At 47.8% G+C, this 25,999-nt stretch overlaps 1 pseudogene; it reads left to right on the forward strand.

The window, feature by feature from the left end:
* The first annotated feature begins 10,009 nt into the window (after positions 1-10,009).
* LOC120993773 overlaps positions 10,010-25,999 on the forward strand; it is a 55,440-nt pseudogene continuing 39,450 nt past the window's right edge.

Genomic DNA, 25,999 nt, shown 5'->3' on the forward strand with positions numbered 1-25,999 from the left:
ATTATCATCGTTCGTTCTCCGCCAAAGCCGCTGCTGCTCTGTCCCAGTTCCGGCACATCACGGATTGGTCCACACTAGACATGGAGCTCTTCTGCAGGCACTTTGTGGGCCTCAAAGCTCCCACTTGTGCCAATTGCCAGTCCATCTTGCATTCCTCCGACTGGTGTCCCAACTCAGGGGCCCTGGCCCAAGGCAGACCCTCGGCCTTCCCTTTCGGGTCTTCAAGTTCAGGGCAGAACACAGACAAATGGGGCCGGCCCATAGTGTTTTTGGGCAGAAGTCAGGTTTGTAACAACTTCAACTGGTCTGATTGCTATTTCGCAAAATGCAAGGCTTTGCATGTTTGCACCATTTGTTTCAGGGCCCACCCCCAGTCGTCCTGTCCGCAAAGGTCATCAAAACAGCTATGACTAGCTGGAGTCAACGTTGATCTACTAGCCGCCCTCCTGCTGCATCACCACGATCCCGCTTTCGTGCAGTTTTTGGTCTCCGGTTTCTCACAGGGGTTCCATACAGGGCTAGTTTCCTCCCCGCAAACAACTTGGGAGGGTTCCAATCTCCGTTCCGCCTTGGCAGATCCTGAATCAGTGGAATCCCTCATCCAGTCTGAGATCAGTAAGGGTTTCCTCCTGGGTCCATTCATAGTCCCCGTCTTTGACATCTGGAGGGTCAACCCCATTGGCCTGGTCACAAAAAAAAATTCAAATAAAAAAAGACTGATATTCGACCTTTCTGCTCCTCGTGTTTCCAGCACACCTAGCTTAAATTCGCTCATCCCTTCAGAAGACTTCTCTATGTGGTACTCCTCCTTGGACGAGGCCATTCGGTTGATCCTCCAGCTGGGGTCAGGCGCGTGGCTTTCCAAGGCGGACATTGCCGACGCCTTCAAACTGCTTCCAGTTTCACCCCATTTATGGAAATTCTACGGCATCAAGTGGAGGGAACGGTACTATTTCTCAGACAGACTGACGTTTGGATCAAAGAGCAGTCCCTGGCTCTTTGATCAATTAGCCACAGCTCTCCACTGGGTCTTGGTCAACCACGGCGGATGCTCCAGGGTCATCCATTATCTTGATGATTTCCTGTTGATCGAGACCGCAGACCAAGCACCTAATCAGCTCCAGGTACTTCTCGACTTGTTCTCAAAATTAAACGTCCCGATTGCCCCAGCAAAAGTCGAAGGTCCATCTTCAGTTATAACATTCCTGGGGATCATCTTGGATACTGGTAAGATGGAAGCCCGATTGCCCGACATAAAAACTCCTAAAAATCCAAGATTCCATCAGGAGGTCTGTCGCGGCCAGGACCCTCACCAAGGTCGAACTCCAGTCGATTCTGGGAATGTTAAATTTTGCCTCCAAGATCATGCCCCAGGGGCGGGCATTCATCTCCAGATTGCTGCAACTTTTACCTGCTGCCTCGGATCAGGACTCCTTGATCCACCTCGACGCCGCTGCAACGGCCGATCTCCACATGTGGCACCATTTCCTGACCAGCTGGAACGGCATCTCCCTCTTCGTCCCTTCCTGGGATGATAATTCTCCCACCGTGTTTTCCGACGCAGCAGGTTCAAAAGGGTTTGCAGCCATTTTCAAGAACCACTGGTTCGCGGGTCTATGGCCGCCTCAGATTTCTTCCATCCAGAGTTCCATCAAATCCTCTCCACTGTTAGAAATTTATCCCATCGTGGCAGCTGCCCAGACCCGGGGGGAGGTCTGGAGGAACAAGCCTGTCGTCTTCGTCATGGACAATCAGGCAGTGGTAGAAATCCTCAGCAAAGGTCGCTCCTCCTCCCCACAAATTATGCCCTTTGTCCGCAGATTAGTATGCCTTGCCTTAAAATACAACTTTCATTTTTCATGCAGGTTCATACAGGGTTCAGCAAACACAGCAGCTGATGCCCTCTCCCGTTTCAACTTCCCGTTTTTTTTTCAGGTGATGCCAGACGCAGATCCATCAGGAGTCCCTCCACCCACCGTCGAGACACTGATGATGGATTGAGCAAGCATGTCAGAACTGCCAAGTCACTCATCCATAACTCCTTATCCCTCAATACAGCCAGGAACTACAAGACCGGGTGGGAAACCTTCTCACAATTCTCCCTCAGACACCCACAAGGACATCTGGACCAAAGAACTTATGTCATGGCATTCCTGGCTTATTGTCACACAGACCTTCACCTATCTTTCAGCACCATCAAATTATACCTTGCAGGGGTTCAACATTTCCTCACCTTAGATTTCCCAGGCAGCCAAACCATATTTTCTTCTCAGGCCATTAAATCCACCCTCAGAGGGATCCAAAAGAGCAGCAACAAGCCGGTGTCCCGCAGGAAACCAGTCACCGGGGCAGTGTTCAGGGCTTTTTCCACCTCCCTAGACAACGATCCTTTCGGGCCATACAAAAGCATAGTGATCAAAGCAGCCATGTATCTCTGTTTCTACGGGTTCTTACGGCCCGGGGAATTCACCAGCTCTCCCGGACACGCAGGCCCCACTTCAGACCAGCTGGTCTGGCAGCAGACGCATTGCACCCTTTCTCTCCCTTCCACCAAAACTTCTCAAGTGGGACCACCAGTCAAAATTATCTACTTCCAGACCTTCAATGAATGGTGCCCGGTTGCCGTGTTCAAAAAGCTTCTCGCCATCTCAAAAGTTTCCACGCCAGGTACCCCTTTCTTTCCCTTCAACTCCAAATATCTCACGACTTCACAGTTCATCCATCATATCAGAACTTTAGCTTCCGGACTAGGGTTCGATGCCAATGCCATCTCGGGACATTCGTTTCGCATAGGCGCGGCTTCCGCAGCGTCGAGTCACGGGGTCCCAGCACACGTCATCCAGAAAATGGGCAGATGGCAATCCTCCTGCTTCACGCATTACATCCCTAATCCGCGGGCCGAGATCGCCAAAGCTTTCACCAGCTTAGCTCTATGAGTTCCACCTTTACATTTCCTACCCGTTGACTTTTGCCCCTCATTTAGCTCGCACCCGGCCATGGCTTCCCGCACACCCCAGCCATCTATAGTTGACAGTCATGTCTTCCCTTTCCCCTCGGTTCTTCTTCACGGTCTCCGACCGTAGCCAGGACCACAAGTAGTAAAGGCTGAAGCTCAGCCTGCGTTTGTGGGAGGGGCGAAGGAGGCCTATTTAGCGCAGCCCCACGCTCCCATCACGGACGCCGCGCTCTCACCCCTCCCACCCGTCCCCTTCTTCACCTCTCTCACCATCAGGCATGCCCCTCATTTAGCTCGCACTCGGCCATGGCTTCCCGCACACCCCAGCCATCTATAGTTGACAGTCATGTCATCCCTTTCCCCTCGGTTCTTCTTCACGGTCTCCCACCGTAGCCAGGACCACAAATATAATTTAAGTGCTCAAGAATACGGTTCTTAAATTTACGGGCTGTGCTGCCTATATACATCAGATCACAATGGGTGCACCTGATCACATAAATAACACCCTCCGTATTGCAATTAATATAACTGCGGATGGGAAATTTACACGAGTGGGCTGAATTATCAAATGATTTTGTAGGAAACACATAGTTACAGGTCTTACAGGGATTACCTCCACATTTTGTAAATCCTTTGTAACTAAGCCAGCTTGGTTTAAAGTTAGTTCCCATGCTACTGTCAGTGTAGAGGGATGGAGACAGCGAGCAGGACAAAGTGGTGGCTTTCCTAGAAACAATTCTACAACCCGATTTGAGAGCTTGATATAAAATATCATCATCAAATAAAATAGGTAAACATTTTTTTATTGTAGAACTGATTGTATTAAATTCACTGCTATATGTCAAAGATAGAGTGGGAACAATGTCCTGGTCACTGTCTCCATACACCCCTGCACCGCCAGCAGGGGCCTTCGTACTTGGCTTGTATCTTGGCTTTCCAAACAGCATTTCTTTACTGTCCTTCTGTAATGCAATCTCTCTCCCCCTTTTTATCATCCAAACTGGGTAATTTCTGTCCCTCAGTCTTTTCTCTACTTTATCAAATTCCTCCTCTAATTTCTCTACTTCGCTACAATTTCTGGCTGTACGCACAAATTCACCCACGGGGATTGCTCTGATGGTGTGCATGGGGTGGTGACTCTTGGCATTCAAAATAGAGTTACCGGCCACCTCCTTCCTGTATGTGAGGGTGTGCACCACCTCGCCTGGGCTCCCGCGGAGTGTCAAAACAAGGAAGTTTATATGGGATTCGTGTGCTGAACATATAAATTGTAAATTATAATTGTTGCTATTTAAATACGCCTGGAGGTCTGGGACGGCAGACACATCGCCCGCCCACACCATGAGCACGTCATCGATGTATCTGCCGTACCAGACCAAACCTGGCCCAAATGGATTGTCCAGATTGTAGATATACTTTTCTTCCCAATATGACATTGTCAAGTTTGCCAATGATGGTAAGAACCTAGCCCCCATTGACACTCCGCGGGTCTGTAGGTAGTGCACACCATCAAACATGAAGTAATTATGGGTTAACAGGTATGCTGTGACTTCACAGACAAAGTCAATATAACCAGAGCTAAGTCCAGTATATCGATGAAGGTGGTACTCCATCGCCAGCAGAGCAACCCCGTGGGGAATAGAGGGATAGAGGGAAACCACGTCTGCCGTAATCCACCTATAGTTCTCCTCCCACATAAATTTATACATGGCCCGTAGTACATCCGCCGTATCTTTTAGGAACCCTGGAGTGCGCCTGACTAGGGGCTGGAGGATGTTATCCAGCCAACTACCCAGGCGCTCTGTCAGGGAACCCATGCCGGAGACTATAGGGCGAAGGGGGGGGGGGGGGGGATTGGACGCCTTTATGGATTTTGGGCAAAGCATGCATAATGGGGGTGACTGGGACATCCACGCACAGATACCTATATTCACCGTCACTAAAAACGCCCAGTTCCTTTCCCTTCAGTAACAGTGACATATAGCTATCCATATATTCCCGTAATGGGTCTCTCAATAATTTGCTGTACGTGGATGTATCTGCCAGCATTTCCCGCAATTGGTTGCCATAAATCTCTTTATCCATGACGACCACCGCCCCCCCCCTTATCCGCCATTTTACTAACCAAGGTATCGCACTGTTGTAATTCCTGGAGTGCTCGGGCTTGGGATATACTAAGATTATTATGATTGTTGGTTTTTTTACTTTCCATTTCAATTCTCCTTAGCTCTTTTTCCAACACCTCCTGAAAAACATCCATACTACCTGTGCGTGACATAACAGGATAAAACTTGGCATTTTCTGAGCGGAATTTGTTGGGGGGTTTGGGTAAATCCCTAATTCCCTGCTCCTCCTGAAGACCCACAAGACAGCATAGTGATACTTGTTCCTTGAACAATAAATCTTTAAATGAATTTTCTTCATAAATCTGTATCTTGTCAGGTGGGGAGTCAGGAGGAGACGGGATATCATAAAAGTGTCGGGATACTGTAATATTGCGTACAAATTTATTGATGTCAAGTAAAGTAGAGAACATATCAAAATGACCTGTAGGTGCAAAGTTGAGACCGAGAGAGAGCACACATTTCTGTTCATCGCTCAGGACAACACTAGACAGGTTAACAACACTTAACTGTTTACAGTTTATTTCTGTTTCGTCTGCAGTCGGGTGGATCTTGGATGCCGCTGACCGATGCATCCGTCCACCCCTAGTTCTGCGTTTTTTGGAACATTCGCTAAATCTCTTTTCTCCTTTTCTATTTTGGACCTTTTATAGTAGGAGGCAATATTGCCAATCTCATCAGGTAGAAGAGGTAGGGCGGAGACATCAGATCCCGGCTCCAACTCACCGGCTGCATGTGAAAATTCAGACCCCTCTGTATCTGAGGAGAAGCTAACTCTGGACACTCGTTTGGGTATTTTCTTTTTCTTACGGTTTTTCAGAATCGATTTGGGTGTGGAATAAAAATTATCCCTCCTCCCCCATTCATAGACCTGATTGTGGGTATAGTCATATAAGTCCCGCTGATATTTAGAATGTTTATATTCCATAATAGTGTCCTCGAGTTTAATAATGGATAGCTTCATATCTTCTTCCATTGAGACATATTCCGTATTGCTGTTGTATTTAACAAGCGATTCTCTGGTGGATTGAATCTCCCGTTGTAATATATTCAGCTTGTCATTTTCAAAGTCTATGATAAGTTTCATTAATTCCATTGAACAGTCCGACAAAATGTTGTTCCATCTGCACACAAAATCATCTGAAAAGACGGTGGTGGGAACTTTTTTTATTCTTAGCCCACGCGGGATCATGCTTTTTTCTTTATATTTAGTAAGGGAAATACAGTCCCACCAAACACGAGTCTCTTGGTTTAATAAGCGCTCCAAATTATTCATTCCACTTTTTAGGTCCAGGTCACTGGAACCAGCCCGGTCTTCAGCAGAAAAATCCGCTTTGGATTGTCGATCCGGCAGGATGCAAAAGGCCATTGTTAAAAGGTATGTCCGTGTAGGATCAGTGGCAGTCCGTAATACAAGATAAACTATAGAGCTAGAGGTAAGCTGTGTTCTCCACCATTCACCTCCACTTGTCATATCGCCTTACCCTCGGCCGCGGTCACCGACCCGAGAGCACCGAATACTCCAAACTGTAATTAGTCTCCCCTGTAGGTCCATCTGCCCAACAGGAGCCCCATGCGCAAGCTTACCGAACCTCCTGAGATGCACACTCCACCTTGGCATGCACCTCTTAAACTTATCATTGCCTTCCAGGACCCTCCATTACCACGCCACGAACGACCATAGGAGACACGTCACCTATGGGAGTCCCGCCACACCCGATGAGCCGTCTCCAGACCCTCCTGAATCCCTAAGGCCCACATATCAATACCCACCTCATTCAGGTGAACACCATCAGACCTAAGGAACTGAGGCGATGCCGCCTCCAGCTCCCGGTGCCGCACCACAATTCCACCATGGCGCCTCACAAAACGTCCAACCTCCCTATTAAGTTTAGCCCGGGCCTTGTTAAGACGGTGAACCGACCTCGCAAAACGCCAGACTCTCCGAGCCACCACCTCGGACCAAACCACCAACACACCCAGAACATCCGACCACAAACGCAGGAGATCCAGCTTCATATCACAAATCACCTCCCTAGTACTGCGAACACCCAGATCATTCCCCCCAACGTGCAATACAACAATATCAGGTGACCTATCCAACGAGACTGAAGCATGAAATTCTGGAAGCACCCTACCCCACAAAAGGCCCCGTATGCCAATCCAGCGCACTTGCATGTCAGCCGGGTCGAACCCCAATTGCCGTCCGTTCCTCCGCACGTCCGCCCGCAATGCTCCCCAGTACACGTAGGAGTGTCCGAAGATCCAAGCCATACAAGCCGACCCTGTAAACACATAAAATTAAAAAACCTAACTCACCGGTCAGCGTAATAAAATACCGTATAAACAACTGAACATTGTTCCCCTTGGCACTCACAACATGTGGGTACGAACATACGACTGATAACACCTAGATTCCCACCGGCCAATACGTTTAATGGCCTCCTCCCCCAGGCCCCATCTGGCCGCCTCCGTTGCCGCCCAAATCCTAAAGGAATGAGACACAAAGTCCTGTGCCGGATAGCCCGCTGCAACCAAACACTTCCGAAAAACCGCATCAAACTGATACCTCGACAATGCCGACCCATCTACATGCATCAACAACGAACCCACCACATACGGCCTAACCACCAACAACTCCTCCACACACCTGACCAGACACAAAACCGACCCAAGCAACGGGCGCAGTATAATAACCACCCCTTTGCCCTCCTGATCCGTCTTAGACCTACGCAATACGCAACGCAAACCCCCCCAGAAAAACACACATCCTGCCGCAACAAACCTCCCCCACACGACCGATTTCCCGACACCAATTCAGACACCCTGAATGCCCCAAAAAAGGCCAAGGAAAAAGCAGCCCTAAACAAACAAACCTCATAAGGCGTCAAACACACCACACCAACCATCTCCCACAACGACTGCAACACTGCCCACAAAACCGGCCTACGCGTGTCTGGCCGCGCGGCACTTCGCCTATAACCTTTCAAAGCTTGCCTAACCAGAAAGCAGTTAGACACATCCATAAGTCCCCGCAACCGCAACCAAAAAGTGACGGCCGCCACTCGCTTGGAAACCACCGAAACAGACACCCCCGAACTATAAGACAAACCGATAAAATATACCAACAGCATCTGAAAATCCTCCACTACCTCACAACCCCCCACCTGATCCAGCAACTGCTCCCATTGGGACCACACCGAAGAATACGCCAACCACGTACTCCTACTCACGGACCGGCGAATCAACTCAGAGGAGACCCCAAGGCCACGTTCAAGAGCCACTGAGGACATGATAGACCCGTCTCGTCCGCATCCGGCACCAGCCCGCGAAAACGATCCCACTGAAAGCGAGAAAGTGAATCAGCAATGTCGTTATCAACACCCGGAACATGCACAGCCACAAAACAAGCATTCAACCGCAAGCCACTAAGCACTAAATGGCGAAGCAAGCGCAACACCGGGGGCGAATTAGCAGACTGACTGTTAATCGCCTGAACCACCCCCATGTTGTCACAGCAAAATCTCACTCTTTTATTCCTGAGCACGTCCCCCCACAACTCAACAGACAAAACGATCGGAAACAATTCCAACAAAACCAGATTCCTCAAAAAACCTGCCTCCACCCAAACATCCGGCCAGGCACCTGTGCTCCACTGCCCCCCACAAAAGGCCCCGTAACCACAAGACCCCGACGCATACGTACACAGCTCCAAATCAACACTGGACACAGGCGCCCCCATCCACACCGAACGCCCATTAAATTCCTCCAGAAAACGCTCCCACACCAGCAGGTCATCCCGAACCTCAGATGATAATCGCAAAAAATGGAAAGGCCTCTGCACCCCAGTCGTCACCATGGCCAAGCGCCTGCAGAACACCCGGCCCATTGGCAGAATTCTGCATGCAAAATTCAACTTCCCTAGAACTGACTGCACACGCCGCAACTGCACCTTTTTCGCCCTCCTCAAGAAAGCAATATCATCGCGCAAATCCGCCACCTTCTCATCCGGCAACCGGAACTCCATGGCCACACTATCTATCACTATACCCAAAAATTTCACAGAAGTCGCCGGACCCTCCGTCTTTTCCGGCGCCAACGGGACACCCAAACGACCAGCTATGCTCTCCATCGTGTGCAATAACACCGAACAAACTCGCGACCCAGCAGGTCCCAGAAACAAAAAATCGTCAAGATAATGTAAAACGGAAGTCCAACCTGCCTCCTGCTTCACCACCCACTCCAAGAAGGAAGCAAACTTCTCAAACAAAGAACATGAAATTGCACAACCCATCGGCAGACAACAATCAACATAAAAACTGCCCTCCCACTTAAACCCCAACAAATGAAAACTATCCGGATGAATGGGTAGCAAACGAAAGGCGGCCTCTATATCCATCTTTGCCAACAAAGCCCCTTTTCCAAAACGACGCACCCACCGAACCGCCTCATCAAATGAAGTATACAAAACCGAACAAAGCTCCTCAGCAATACCATCATTAACAGAACTACCCTCAGGAAACGACAAGTGGTGTATGAGCCTAAACTTGCCCGCCTCCTTTTTAGGGACCAAACCCAAAGGTGACACCCACAAACCTGACAACGGGGATTCCGCAAATGGGCCAGCGACCCTCCCTGCCGAGACCTCCTTACCAATCTTCTCCGCCACCACGTCCGGCCTACGCAAAGCCGATGCCAAGTTACGAGGAGCCGCCACCGGACTAACCGAAAAACACGGGATCAAAAACCATCCCTGAAACCAACGAACAACAAAGCCGCTGCAGCCCTATCTGGGTACCTCTCTAACCACGGCACCATCTCTTCCACCTTCACCGGCGTCACCCCTCTTCTGCGCCCCATCAACTCCTTTACCTCGCCCCCGCTTGAAACACCGTGACAGACTGTGCGCCCCACCGCATCCGGAACACTCATGCTTGAACCGACAGTCAGCAAGGTATCTGCAATAACCTTCATTGAACTGCCAGCAGCAACCCTTCTTTTGCCCGCCACCAGGCTCGGACGCCGAGGGAGCCCCAGCTGCCCCACGAAAGGACTGATGACCCACCTTCGGAGCCGCCATAAGCCGCATCCAAAGACCGATATCTTTGTGATCCCAGCGAATACTCGCCCGGACTGCCTTCAGCTGACGAAATTGCTCGTCGTACCTCAACCATGCCACACCCCCATACGTCCTATAGGCCTCACCAATGGCATCCATGTAACAGAAAAGAGCGGAACAGTGTTCCGGCGCTTTTTCCCCCACACGCTTCTCCTCCTCCTCCTCCTCCTTTTTGGACTCATCAGGCCTAACCCTATCCAAACTAAACTTTTCCAACTGGAGCAAAGAGAATATCTCCACGTACTCGTCCCTCCAGATCTTCTCCTTAACCTCCGCCTTCAAATGAGCCCCCAGCGGCCACTCAAAACAGACGTAAACCACGCCCTTAGCTGCGTCCGCCAACCGCACCTCGTCCCCAACTTTTCCTTTTTCCCCAACACCGACCGACACATCCCCAGTCCCCGGAACCGCCAAATCCGCCCCAACGCTACTCGAGCCAGCCCCGCCAGACTGACACCTCATACCACCGGACGCCACCGGAGCCCATACCGCCGCAGGTGACTCCCGCACACCCGACCCCAACCTAGACAAAAGCGACACCATCCCCTCTAGCAACTCCTGCGCCAACCCCTGGCTCTGCAAAACACCCACCCCCCCCACCATTTGCTCAACAGGAGCCCGTTGCTGACCCGAAGGCCCCTCACCTGACCGGCCCTGAGGTATCCGCCCAGCAGCCACGGTCCGCCCAGACGCTCCCGCCATCGATGGTCCGCTCAGCTGCGCCGCTGCCGGACCGGCTCCATCCTCGTCCATCCGCCCGTCGTCAGCTTCCCAGTCGTCCTGGCTCACTTCGCCGTCCTCCACTTCCGCCAGCCGTCCAGGCCCGCCGACAGGCGGCCGCTGCCTCTCGTCGCCCCCGGCAACCGACGTAACCCGGCTCCGTCCAGGCTCACCAGCAGGGGAACCGGCAGCCGCATCAGAAATAGCTCCATCACTGCCGTCGTCCTGTACTGCAGCGCCTCCGAATCCAGCTCCCACAGCAACATCAGCCTCCTGAACAGACCCAGCTGCAGTACCTGGAACAGCCACCGGTGTCGCTGCTGCGCTCCGCCCGCTCCTCTGCAGTCTTACAGAAGAATGCCGCCGGCCCTGCGACAAGGGCCGCGGCGCAACACGCTCCACTGCTGACTGCACTCCAGGATCCAGGCCCCCACCGACAGGCCGTGGGGCCGCAAGCTCCTCTACCAGCCGTGGCCAACTTGCTGCCCGCTCCTCAGGTAAGGGACGACGCCTGGCTCACTCCCCATCCGACAAGGCCTCCAGGGGAGGCGCCGCACCACCATAGCTCCTCCCACGCCGCGAATAGGTCGAGGTGACGGGCACAGCCTGGTCCTCTCCCGCTGGTGCCCGGCGCCGACCAGGATTCCTCCCGCTGCGGCGGCGAGGCGCCGGACTCACTGCCCTCACCGCCCGCACTGAAGGGTCCCTGCTTGGGCTCCTTAAGCGCCGCCGCACCCGTGGGGTAGCCTCAGGGCTCAGTCTCTCTGGGGGCACAGACCTCTAGCCCTGGGACTCGCAGCAGGGGCGGCCGGTGTGGGGACCGGACCCGCCAAGACAGCCTGTAGACTCCGCTGCAACCAATCGGCCCCATGTCTCTCCGCCGCCGCCTTCACTGCCCCCAATAAATCCTCCAAAGACTCCATAACTCACAGCGCACAAAAAAATTCCTGCTTCTTCCACAAGCGCCGTCTGATAACAACTCCGCCCCCACTCCCCTCATATACTGCCCGGGAAATCCATGACCAAGACCCCTCCCCACGACCTAACCTTAACCCTCAACTGCCTAACTTCCCCCCAAGTCAAAGAGCACTATGCCAAGGCTGCGCCTAGCTCCGTTGCTCCCAATACTGTTTGCTGAGCTGCTTTAACTAATCCTATCATATGTGATACTGTCTGCTGAACTGTGTATCTAATCTTCTCCCAGAATGTACTTATTAGTAAAGGTGCCCACAGTATTTATAATGCTCCCTGTAGTGCCCCCAACATTTATAATGTACCCTGTAGTGCCCCCCAATATTTAAACTGGCTTTGTAGTGTCCCGAATGTTTATAAGGCCCCCTAAGTGCCGTATGTAGAGTGCAATGGCGGGCAAATGATGTAGGAGTCAGAAAAATAGGCCATTGGTAGAAAAATAAACATCTCTCTTTACTGTACAGCAAAATAGGAATTGTAGTACATCAAACTATAGCAAAACATAGTTCCAACTGTACACAGTGCAATTCTCTCCCAGTTAGCAGTGTATGCATTTAGACAAGGATATGAGTTATGGCCCTCTTTGTACACTTTGTTGCTAAAGTCTGAACAAAATCTATGGCTGGCAACAGTACCTTGGCTGTAATGGCTATAATGTCCATTGCAGGATACAGGGGTTTGATGGAGCATCTGGCCAGGGTGTGTCCAGGTGTGAAGGGTGTCTTAACAGTGTCCCTCAGTGTAGCAAAGTCTGAATGGCTGTAGTCACAGATTACCTTGCTGACTCCAATGCTTGGCTATGCAGATTCTAAGATCTTCTTTACTCTCCTTTTCTCTTTTTCCGTGGATCTTGCAGAGATCTGTTAGTCTAGTGTGTTTCTTGGGCCTAAGAGGAGGGAGCATTAGGCAAAAATTTCTTCCTTGCTGAACTCTCACTAATCACCCGCCAAACTGAGCTGGGGGCAGATCCTGGTTACCACCCAATCTCCTGCAAAGGACTAAGCCAGGATTAATAAACCTTGGCTGGGCCATCCATACATGGCTAAGCTGGGTTTTAAATATAGAAAAACAATACTGTACATACTATAAAATTAGATTAAAGAACAAACCATTTGCAGATACCCCCTGCTCTGGGGGGCTGCAAGGAAAAAGTGCTAACCCATTATCTATAGTCTGTACATTATTACATTCAAAATGGCCGCTGTCATGTTGAGACACTGTTTGTGATGTCATGATTAGAATCCTGGCAGATGACTCTGTTTCTTGTGACATCAAAATGGGGGCTATGGCTCATTTACATATGATGTCATAAAGGGCGGTGGGTATATATTGAGGTGACGCACTGACCCCAGCCTCAGTCTGCAGGGCTGGCTCTCTCCTTTAGGGGCCTTTGACGAGCAGCACAGGACCAGATCGGGTAAGTTTGTCCGGCTTTTTCTTCATGTGTTTGAGACTTGTTTTTGCTGATCTTTATTTTCTATTTGTTGTATACAATGTGAGAGCTTTGTATGACCCTCTGCGGCCCCCGAAAATCAGCCTCAGGTGTGACACTGAACCTCCTCCAATGGAAGAATCCCAGGAGAATGTTATGAAGAAGCCTCCATCTCCCTTAAAGGGCCGAAGCCACAGAAATCCAAGATCATTTTTTAATAAAGAAAGTTTTCTCTGTGTGTTTCTTTAAAAAACAAGATTCTTGTGGTTTTTTTTCTTAAATATTAAATTGTGCCATTTCTCCTGTGCCCCTTTTTCTATCGGTATTTTATGTATGTACTGAATAGACACAGGGCAGAACCCCTGACGGATGGGTAACCAATGTACTCCTGATAGGAAATGCATTAAAGGGATATTCCCATCTTGGACATTAGTGGCATACTGCTAGAATATGCCATAAATGTCAGATAGGTGTAGGTACCACCTGTGCGACAGGTCCTGAAGTTAACGGAGAGCACCCTGCACATACACAGTGTCCGCTCCATTAACTGGTATTAGACTTCCAAAAATTGCAAGGCGGGTGCGCTGTGTATCCAATGCCATCATGTGAGATACTGTTTGCTGAGCTGCTTTATCTAATCCTATCATATGTGATACTGTCTGCTGAACTGTGTATCTAATCTTCTCCCAGAATGTACTTATAAGTAATGGTGCCCCCAGTATTTATAATGCTCCCTGTAGTGTCCCCAACATTTATAATGTCCCCTGTAGTGCCCCCCAATATTTATACTGGCTTTTGTAGTGTCCCGAATGTTTATAAGGCCCCCTAAGTGCCCCAATAAATATACTGTCTCTTGTAGTGCTTCCAGTATTTACACTGGTGGCACTATAGGGGCCATTATAAATATTATGGGCTCTACAAGACACGGTATAATTATCTGGCGAACTTATGCCCGTGATGTTAGGTGTCTGAATGGGTTAAAGGCAGGGTATGTAGAGTGCAATGGCCAGCAAATGATGTAGGAGTCAGAAAAATAGGCCATTGGTAGAAAAATAAACATCTCTCTTTACTGTACAGCAAAATAGGAATTGTAGTACATCTAACTATAGCAAAACATAGTTCCAACTGTACACAGTGCAATTCTCTCCCAGTTAGCAGTGTATGCATTTAGACAAGGATATGAGTTATGGCCCTCTTTGTACACTTTTGTCACGTACCGGCAGGACAGGTAGTGGATCCTCTAGACCAGAGAGGCGATGGCGCGGGTTGTACTAGAGGACCGGTTCTAAGCAGTTACTGGTCTTCACCAGAGCCCGCCGCAAAGCGGGATGGATTTGCTGCGGCGGTAACTACCAGGTCGTGTACCCTAGTAACAACTCGACCTCTCTGGCTGGTGATATGGCGTGGTACACTAGGAGAAGGCAAGAGCGAAGTCGGACGTAGCAGCGGTCAGGGCAGGCGGCAAAGGTTCAAAGGCGAGTGGACGGTAGCAATGGGTACGGCAACAGGTAAGGCAAACTAACATAGGAAGGAACGCTTTCTCTGAGGCACAAGGCACAAAGATCCGGCAGCAAGCTGTGGGAGGAGAAGGTATAAATGGGCAGTGCACAGGTGCAGCCTAATTAAGTCAGCACTGCCTCTCACAACCTTAACCCTTAATAACCCCTTTGGACCAGGCACCAATCACCGGTGCACTGGTCCTTTGAAACTAAGAGTCCCGGCGCGCGTGCCCCCTAGAGAGCGAGGACGCACACGCCGAGACGCTGGAGTGCTGCCTGGGGGCATACGCTGTGAGTGCTCCGAGGCTAGCAGGGGACCCGGAGCGCTCAGCGTAACAACTTTGTTGCTAAAGTCTCAACAAATTCTATGGCTGGCAACAGTACCTTGGCTGTAATGGCTATAATGTCCATTGCAGGATACAGGGGTTTGATGGAGCATCTGGCCAGGGTGTGTCCAGGTGTGAAGGGTGTCTTAACAGTGTCCCTTAGTGTAGCAAAGTCTGAATGGCTGTAGTCACAGATTACCTTGCTGACTCCAATGCTTGGCTATGCAGATTCTAAGATCTTCTTTACTCTCCTTTTCTCTTTTTCCGTGGATTTTGCAGAGATCTGTTAGTCTAGTGTGTTTCTTGGGCCTAAGAGGAGGGAGCATTAGGCAAAAATGTCTTCCTTGCTGAACTCTCACTAATCACTCGCCAAACTGTACTGGGGGCAGATCCTGGTTACCACCCAATCTCCTGCAAAGGACTAAGCCAGGAATAATAAACCTTGGCTGGGCCATCCATACATGGCTAAGCTGGGTTTTAAATATAGAAAAACAATACTGTACATACCATAAAATTAGATTAAAGAACAAACCATTTGCAGATACCCCCTGCTCTGGGGGGCTGCAAGGAAAAAGTGCTAACCCATTATCTATAGTCTGTATATTATTACATTCAAAATGGCCGCTGTCATGTTGAGACACTGTTTGTGATGTCATGATTAGAATCCTGGCAGATGACTCTCTTTCTTGTGACATCAAAATGGGGGCTATGGCTCATTTACATATGATGTCATAAAGGGCGGTGGGTATATATTGAGGTGACGCACTGACCCCAGCCTCAGTCTGCAGGGCTGGCTCTCTCCTTTAGGGGCCTCTGACGAGCAGCACAGGACCAGATCGGGTAAGTTTGTCCGGCTTTTGATTCATGTGTTTGAGACTTGTTTTTGCTGATCTTTATTTTTTATTTGTTGTATACAATGTGAGAGCTTTGTATGACCCTCTGCGGCCCCCGAAAATCAGCCTCAGGTGTGACACTGAACCTCCTCCAATGGAAGAATCCCAGGAGAATGTGAAGAAGGAGCCTCCATCTCCCTTAAAGGGCCGAAGCCACAGAAATCCAAGACCATTTTTTAATAAAGAAAGTTTTCTCTGTGTGTTTCTTTAAAAAACAAGATTCTTGTGTTTTTTTTCTTAAATATTAAATTGTGCCATTTCTCCTGTGCCCGTTTTCTATCAGTATTTTATGTATGTACTAATTAGTCACAGGGCAGAACCCCTGAAGGATGGGTAACCAATGTACTCCTGATAGGAAATGCATTAAAGGGATATTCCCATCTTGGACATTAGTGGCATACTGCTAGAATATGCCATAAATGTCAGATAGGTGTAGGTACCACCTGTGCGTCAGGTCCTGAAGTTAACGGAGAGCACCCTGCACATACACAGTGTCCGCTCCATTAACTGGTATTAGACTTCCAAAAATTGCAAGGCAGGTGCGCTGTGTATCCAATGCCATCATGTGAGATACTGTTTGCTGAGCTGCTTTATCTAATCCTATCATATGTGATACTGTCTGCTGAACTGTGTATCTAATCTTCTCCCAGAATGTACTTATTAGTAATGGTGCCCCCAGTATTTATAATGCTCCCTGTAGTGCCCCCAACATTTATAATGTCCCCTGTAGTGCCCCCCAATATTTATACTGGCTTTTGTAGTGTCCCGAATGTTTATAAGGCCCCCTAAGTGCCCCAATAAATATACTGTCTCTTGTAGTGCTTCCAGTATTTACACTGGTGGCACTATAGGGGCCATTATAAATATTATGGGCTCTACAAGACACAGTAAAATTATCTGGCGAATTTATGCCCGTGATGTTAGGTGTCTGAATGGGTTAAAGACAGGGTATGTAGAGTGCAATGGCCAGCAAATGATGTAGGAGTCAGAAAAAATAGGCCATTGGTAGAAAAATAAACATCTCTCTTTACTGTACAGCAAAATAGGAATTGTAGTACATCTAACTATAGCAAAACATAGTTCCAACTGTACACAGTGCAATTCTCTCCCAGTTAGCAGTGTATGCATTTAGACAAGGATATGAGTTATGGCCCTCTTTGTACACTTTGTTGCTAAAGTCTCAACAAAATCTATGGCTGGCAACAGTACCTTGGCTGTAATGGCTATAATGTCCATTGCAGGATACACGGGTTTGATGGAGCATCTGGCCAGGGTGTGTCCAGGTGTGAAGGGTGTCTTAACAGTGTCCCTCAGTGTAGCAAAGTCTGAGTGGCTGTAGTCACAGATTACCTTGCTGACTCCAATGCTTGGCTATGCAGATTCTAAGATCTTCTTTACTCTGCTTTTCTCTTTTTCCGTGGATCTTGCAGAGATCTGTTAGTCTAGTGTGTTTCTTTGGCCTAAAAGGAGGGAGCATTAGGCAAAAATTTCTTCCTTGCTGAACTCTCACTAATCACCCGCCAAACTGAGCTGGGGGCAGATCCTGGTTACCACCCAATCTCCTGCAAAGGACTAAGCCAGGATTAATTAACCTTGGCTAGGCCATCCATACATGGCTAAGCTGGGTTTTAAATATAGAAAAACAATACTGTACATACCATAAAATTAGATTAAAGAACAAACCATTTGCAGATACCCCCTGCTCTGGGAAGCTGCAAGGAAAAAGTGCTAATCCATTATCTATAGTCTGTACATTATTACATTCAAAATGGCCGCTGTCATGTTGAGACACTGTTTGTGATGTCATGATTAGAACCCTGGCAGATGACTCTCTTTCTTGTGACATCAAAATGGGGTTTTGGCTCATTTACATATGATGTCATAAAGGGCGGTGGGTATATATTTAGGTGACGCACTGACCCCAGCCTCAGTCTGCAGGGCTGGCTCTCTCCTTTAGGGGCCTCTGACGAGCAGCACAGGACCAGATCGGGTAAGTTTGTCCGGCTTTTTCTTCATGTGTTTGAGACTTGTTTTTGCTGATCTTTATTTTCTATTTGTTGTATACAATGTGAGAGCTTTGTAAGACCCTCTGCGGCCCCGAAAATCAGCCTCAGGTGTGACACTGAACCTCCTCCAATGGAAGAATCCCAGGAGAATGTGAAGAAGGAGCCTCCATCTCCCTTAACCCCTTAAGGACGCATGACGTACCGGTACGGCATGTTTCCCGAGTCCTTAAGGACCCATGACGTACCGGTACGTCATGGCTTTAAATCGCGATTCCCCCGTATCGGCGATCGCAGAAAACCGCAGGTCAATTCAGACCTGCGGTTTTCTGCGTTTCCGGTCCATTCGGGTCTCCGGTGACCCGATGAACCGGAAAAAGACTGCGATCGGTGGCGTAATTATACACCACCTATCGCAGTCCGAGGATTTGGAGAGGCGGCGCTGGCTCTGGTGCTGAATGCCGCTGTCCAGGGTGCTGATTGGTGCAGGGGAGAGAGGCGCGAGATTCAAACTTCCTGCGCTCCTCTCTCCCCTCCTCTTCCTGTTCTGCACGAGCACCCAGCAGCATCGTCCAGCACCAGCTCCTGAGTCCCCCCTAATCGCCATCCATCACCCTCCTGCACCCATCGCCACCCAGGTAGGTTAGGGTCAGTGAGGGAGAGGCACCGTTAGGCAGGGAAAGAAGGGAAAAGTTAGAAGAAAAAAAAAACTTTTATTCTAAACTTTCTTTGGTACATCTTTCAGACCCCAGACCCCCCCTGCCACTTGCCCCCCAACCCCCGCCCCCCCCACCACCAGCCCCCCCACCACCAACCCCCCTTCCACCACCAGCCTCTCCCCCCCCCCCCCGTCCACCAGTTCCCCCACCACCACCCTCCTTACCACCACCTTTTTTTTTCCCCGTGTGCTGACTGTCCGGCACTCTTAGCGTCCGGCCACTGTTAGCGCACCGCCCCACCACTGATCAGCGTTGTACCGCTGATCAGCAAGTTTGAACTTTTTTTTTTCCTACCACTTGCCCATTTTTTTGCCTGGACTTTTTAGTACGTGAACACCCGTGCCCCCACACACACGCACATACAATAAAGGTTTACACACACGCACATACACACGCACACACACACCCATGGCCCGCCGGATGTTCTCGGCCGAGGAGGCATATGCCCAGATTGCTTTCGACTCCGAGAGCCCCAGTGAGGATGAGGATGACCCCACATTCCTTTTATCATCCGCATCCTCCTCATCATCACCTGATGACGATGAGCCCCCAAGGCGGCGGAGACGCCGCCAGGCGGAGCCAGGGGCCCCACATGCTAGGGATCCTGTGGCCCACCCTAGTACGAGCCGCCCTGGGGTTCGTACTGGTTTCCCGGCCCACCAAATAAGCCCACCGGAGCCCCCTGCCGATGAACTTAGCTGGTGTCCCCCAGTGGACTTTGAGCCCGAGATTCCGGATTTTGCTGGCAATCCTGGAATCCAGATTCCCACAGTGGGGTTTACTGAAATTGACTTTTTTAGTTTTTTTTTCAGTAACCCACTGGTGAATCTGATGGTGGAGCAGACGAATCTGTACGCCCAACAGTTCGTCGCTCAAAACCCGGGCTCATTTTTGGCTAGACCCGGTGGCTGGACGCCGGTCAGTGCAGCCGAGATGAGGACATTTTGGGGCCTCGTGCTGCATATGGGTCTAGTTCAAAAACCCAGTGTCAGGCAATACTGGAGTGGGGACGTCCTATACCAGACCCCACTGTACAGTATGGTCATGACACGTCCCCGGTTTGAGGCCATCCGGAAATGTCTGCATTATTCCGATAATGCAGCATGTCCCCCCCGAGGTGATCCTGCCTATGACCGGCTGTATAAGATACGGCCGGTCATCGATCACTTTGGGGCCACATTTCAGCAGGCCTACGTACCTGGAAGCTATACAAAATTTGTGAGAGTACCTCAGGGTACACTTACAAATTTCGTGTGTACGAGGGGCGAGATTCCCGTATTCAACCCCCAGAATGTCCCCCCACTCTGGGTGTTAGCGGGAAACTCGTGTGGGACCTTATGTACCCACTGCTGGATAAGGGTTACCACTTGTACGTGGACAACTTTTATACCAGCATTCCCTTGTTCAGGTCCCTTGCCGCCAGATCCACGTTCGCTTGTGGGACCGTGCGGAAAAATCAACGGGGCCTCCCTGCCCACCCCCTCCAGGTACCTATCCCCAGGGGTGAGACCCGTGCCCTTGCCAGTGGAAACCTGTTGCTGGTCAGGTATAAGGACAAAAGGGATGTCCTTATGCTGTCCACAATCCAAGGTAACTGCACCACCCCAGTCCCTGTGCGAGGTACCGCGGCAACGGTCCTCAAGCCCGATTGTATCGTCGACTACAATCGGTATATGGGAGGAGTTGATCTCTCTGATCAAGTCCTCACGCCATATAATGCCATGCGCAAAACCCGGGCATGGTACAAAAAAGTTGCGGTCTACTTGGTGCAGGTTGCCATGTACAACTCTTTTGTACTATCCCGAAGCGCTGGCAGCACAGGGACATTCCTCCAATTCTATGAGGCAGTCCTCAAGGACCTGATCTTTTCGGACCGGGAAAGAGCAGGCCGGAGTACCTCGGGAACTGGAGGCGCCCGGATCGTCCCTGGCCAACACTTTCTAGGTGTGGTCCCCCATACTGGAAAGAAGGGACGAACCCAAAAAAGATGCAGAGTGTGTCACAAGAGGGGGATACGGAAGGACACCACCACTCAATGTGACACTTGCCCCGATCATCCGGGCCTCTGCGTTATCGATTGCTTCAGGGAGTATCACACTTCCATGGAGTACTAAATTTTTATAATCCCCAACAGTCCACTAGAGAACATAAAAAACTATGGCTCTCAGACTTTGGAGACACGGAAACATTTTTTTTTCCCCAAAAAATATTAGTTTTAGTGCAGGCATCCTCAAACTGCGGCCCCCCAGATGTTGTAAAACTATAACTCCCAGCATGCCCAGACAACCTACAGCAATCAGCAGGGCATGGTGGGAATTGTAGTTTTACAACATCTGGAGGGCCGCAGTTTTTAGGATGCCTGCTTAGTGTCTCCAAAGTCTGAGAACCATACATATTGGGCATCGTCGCGTGCGTAAAAGTCGTCGCTATAAAAATAACTTTTGCCCAAACGCCTCGGATGAACGGTGTTAAAAATATAAAATAAAAACGGTGCCAAAACACCCATTTTTGGGCAAAATTTCCATTTTGAATCCTTTTTGCCGGTAACAAAGCAAGGGTTAACAGCCAAACAAAACTCAATATTTATGGCCCTGATTCTGTAGTTTGCAGAAACACCCCATATGTGGTCGTAAATGGCTATATAGCCGCACGGCAGGGCATAGAACGAAGGGAACTCCATATGGTTTCTGGAAGGCAGATTTTGATGGACAGTTTTTTTTTTGACACCATGTCCCATTAGAAGCCCCCCCTGATGTAGCCTAGACTAGAAACTCCAAAAAAGTGACCCCATCTAAGAAACTACACCCCTCAAGGTATTCAAAAGTTACTTTACAAACTATGTTAACCCTTTAGGTGTTCCACAAAACTAAATAGCGAATGTAGAAACAATTTTAGAATTTTTTTTTTGTTACATTGCCTCAAAAAAGAGTAATATAGAGCAACCAAAAATCATATTTACCCCTAAAATAGTCCCAAAACAACAACCACCTTATCCCGTAGTTTCCTAGATGGGGTCACTTTTGTGGAGTTTCTACTCTAGGGGTGCATCAGGGGGCTTGAAAGGGTACATAGTGTAAATAAACCAGTCCAGCAAAATCTGCCTTCCAAAAACCATATGACGTTCCCCTTCTTCTATGTCCTACCGTTTGGCCAAACAGTAGTTTACGACCACATATGGGGTGTTTCTGCAAACTACAGAATCGGGGCAACCCATTTTGAGTTTTGTTTGGCAGTTAACCCTTGTTTTACTCCTGGAAAAAATAGATTATATTGGAAAATTTTCCAAAAAATAGAAATTTCTAAATTGTTTCTCCATCTGCCATCAACTCTTGTGGAACACCTAAAGGGTTAACAAAGTTTGTAAACCCCGTTTTGAATACCTTGAGGGGTGTACTTTCTTAGATGGAGTCACTTTTTTGAAATTTCTATTCTAGGGGTGCAACAGGGGGCTTCAAATGGGACATGGTATAAACAAAACCAGTCCTGCAAAATCTGCCTTCCAAAACCCATATGGTGTTCCCCTCCTTCTATGTGCTCCCGTTCGGCCAAACAGTAGTTTACGACCACATATGGGGTGTTTCTGCAAACTACAGAATCGGGGCAACCCATTTTGAGTTTTGTTTGGCAGTTAACCCTTGTTTTACTCCTGGAAAAAATTGATTATATTGGAAAATTTTCCAAAAAATAGAAATTTCAAAATTATTTCTCCATCTGCCATCAACTCTTGTGGAACACCTAAAGGGTTAACAAAGTTTGTAAACCCAGTTTTGAATACCTTGAGGGGTGTACTTTCTTAGATGGAGTCACTTTTTTGAAATTTCTATTCTAGGGGTGCAACAGGGGGCTTCAAATGGGACATGGTATAAACAAAACCAGTCCTGCAAAATCTGCCTTCCAAAACCCATATGGTGTTCCCCTCTTCTATGTGCTCCCGTTCGGCCAAACAGTAGTTTACGACCACATATGGGGTGTTTCTGCAAACTACAGAATCGGGGCAACCCATTTTGAGTTTTGTTTGGCAGTTAACCCTTGTTTTACTCCTGGAAAAAATTGATTATATTGGAAAATTTTACAAAAAATAGAAATTTCAAAATTGTTTCTCCATCTGCCATTAACTCTTGTGGAAGACCTAAAGGGTTAATAAAGTTTGAAAAAACTGTTTTGAATACCTTGAGGGGTGTAGTTTCTAGAATGGGGTCATTTTTGGGAGGTTTCTATTATCTAAGCCTCACAATATGACTTCAAACCTGAACTGGTCCATAAAAAGTGGGATTTTGAAGATTTCTGAAAATTTCAAAATTTGCTTCTAAACTTCTAAGCCTTGTAACATCCCCAAAAAATAAAATATCATTCCCAAAATGCTACAAACATGAAGTAGACATATGGGGAATGTAAAGTCATCACAATTTTTTGGGGTATTACTATGTATTACAGAGGTAGAGAAACTGAAACTTTGAAATTTGCTAATTTTTCAAAATTTACGGTAAAAATTGTATTTTTTTATGCAAAAAAATTAACTTTTTTGACCCAATTTTAGCAGTGTCATGAAGTACAATATGTGACGAAAAAACAATCTCAGAACGGCCTGGGTAAGTCAAAGCGTTTTAAAGTTATGAGCACTTAAAGTGACACTGGTCAGATTTGCAAAAAATGGCCAAGTCCTTAAGGTAATATAGGGCTGAGTCCTTAAGGGGTTAAAGGGCCGAAGCCACAGAAATCCAAGACCATTTTTTAATAAAGAAAGTTTTCTCTGTGTGTTTCTTTAAAAAACAAGATTCTTGTGTTTTTTTTTCTTAAATATTAAATTGTGCCATTTCTCCTGTGCCCGTTTTCTATCGGTATTTTATGTATGTACTGATTAGTCACAGGGCAGAACCCCTGAAGGATGGGTAACCAATGTACTCCTGATAGGAAATGCATTAAAGGGATATTCCCATCTTGGACATTAGTGGCATACTGCTAGAATATGCCATAAATGTCAGATAGGTGTAGGTACCACCTGTACCACCTGTGCGACAGGTCCTTCTTTATAAGAGACAGAAGAGACAGAGAAGGCAAGAAAGGAGGAGGAGTGGCCCTGTATGTGAAAGATAGCATTAAATCTAACCTAATACAAGTTGGTGAGGCCAACATAGAGTCAGTTTGGGTTACGTTGCAGTTTGCTAACCATGCAGTAACTCGTGTAGGTGTGATATATAGACCACCTGGTCAAGTTAAAGAACTAGATGATCTACTAGTTGAAGAAATAGCTAAAATGACAATGAAAGGAGAAGTTATCATTATGGGAGATTTCAATCTACCAGATATAAACTGGAAAACCAAAATAGCAAGTTCTACCAGGAGTACAGATATTCTAAATTCCCTACTGGGGTTATCTCTACAACAAGTGGTTGAGGAGCCAACCCGGAGGGAGGCCATTTTGGATTTGGTATTCACAAATGGGGATTCGGTATATGATGTCGTTGTAGGCGAAACCTTGGGATCTAGTGATCACCAGTCAGTGTGGTTTAATATAAGAACTGTGAAAGAGTCCCACCACACAAAAACAAAAGTTTTAGATTTTAGAAAAACAGACTTTTCAAAAATGAAATTAGTCATAAATGAGTCCTTATCAGACTGGAACGGATTACATGGAGTCCAGGAGAAATGGGACTACTTAAAAGGTGCATTATTGAAGGCAACAGAAAATTGCATTAGACTTGTCAGTAAAAGCAAAAAAAGGAAGAGACCACTGTGGTACTCAGCAGAAGTGGCCCAAATCATTAAAAATAAAAAGCTAGCATTTTGTAATTATAAAAAAAAACAGAGCAATGAAGATAAGGAAATCTACAAGATTAGGCAGAAAGAGGCCAAGCAAGTTATAAGAACTTCTAAAGCGCAGGCAGAAGAAAAACTAGCTCAGTCTATGAAAAAAGGGGATAAGACATTCTTCAGATATATAAATGAAAAAAGGAAATTAAAACAAGGAATAACTAAATTAAAAACAAAGGACGGAAGGTATGTAGAAGAGAATAAAGGGCTAGCCGACTGCCTTAATGAATACTTCTGTTCAGTTTTTACAAAAGAAAAAGGAGAAGGACCTCCACTAGAAAGGATGACTAATAAATCGTTTGATGCATGTATCTTTACAGAGGAAGATGTTCTAAGTTTGCTGTCTAAGGTGAAGACAAATAAGTCACAGGGGCCTGATCAGATACACCCAAAATTATTAAAAGAGCTTAGTGGTGAGCTGGCAAAACCGCTAACAGATTTATTTAACCAATCATTAGTAACAGGAGTCGTCCCGGAAGATTGGAAATTGGCAAATGTCGTGCCCATTCACAAGAAAGGTAGTAGGGAGGAATCGAGCAACTATAGACCAGTGAGTCTGACATCAATAGTAGGCAAATTAATGGAAACCCTATTAAAGGATATGATTGTGGAACATCTAAAATCCCATGGATTGCAAGATGAAAAACAACATGGGTTTACTTCAGGGAGATCATGTCAAACAAATCTTATAGATTTTTTTGACTGGGTGACTAAAATAATAGACGGTGGAGGTGCAGTAGACATCGCATATCTAGATTTTAGTAAGGCTTTTGACACTGTCCCACATAGAAGACTTATCAATAAACTGCAGTCATTGAGCATGGACTCCCATATTGTTGAGTGGATTAGGCAGTGGCTGAGTGACAGACAGCAGAGGGTTGTAGTCAATGGAGAACATTCAAAACAAGGTCATGTTACCAGTAGGGTTCCACAGGGATCTGTACTGGGACCAATTTTGTTTAATATCTTCATAAGTGATATTGCAAAAGGCCTCGATGGTAAGGTTTGTCTTTTTGCTGATGACACAAAGATATGTAACAGGGTTGATGTTCCTGGAGGGAAACGCCAAATGGAAAAGGATTTAGGAAAACTAGAAGAATGGTCAGAACTCTGGCAACTGAAATTTAATGTGGATAAGTGCAAGATAATGCACCTGGGGCGTAAAAACCCAAGGGCAGAATATAGAATATTTGACACAGTCCTGACCTCAGTATCTGAGGAAAGGGATTTAGGAGTAATTAATTCAGAAGACTTAAAGGTGGGAAGACAATGTAATAGAGCAGCATGAAATGCCAGCAGAATGCTTGGATGTATAGGGAGAGGTATAAGCAGTAGAAAGAGTGAAGTGCTTATGCCGCTGTACAGAACACTGGTGAGACCTCACTTGGAGTATTGTGCGCAGTACTGGAGGCCATATCTCCAGAAG

This window comes from Bufo bufo, chromosome 3 (genome assembly GCF_905171765.1).
Source record: "Bufo bufo chromosome 3, aBufBuf1.1, whole genome shotgun sequence".
Lineage (NCBI taxonomy): Eukaryota > Metazoa > Chordata > Amphibia > Anura > Bufonidae > Bufo > Bufo bufo.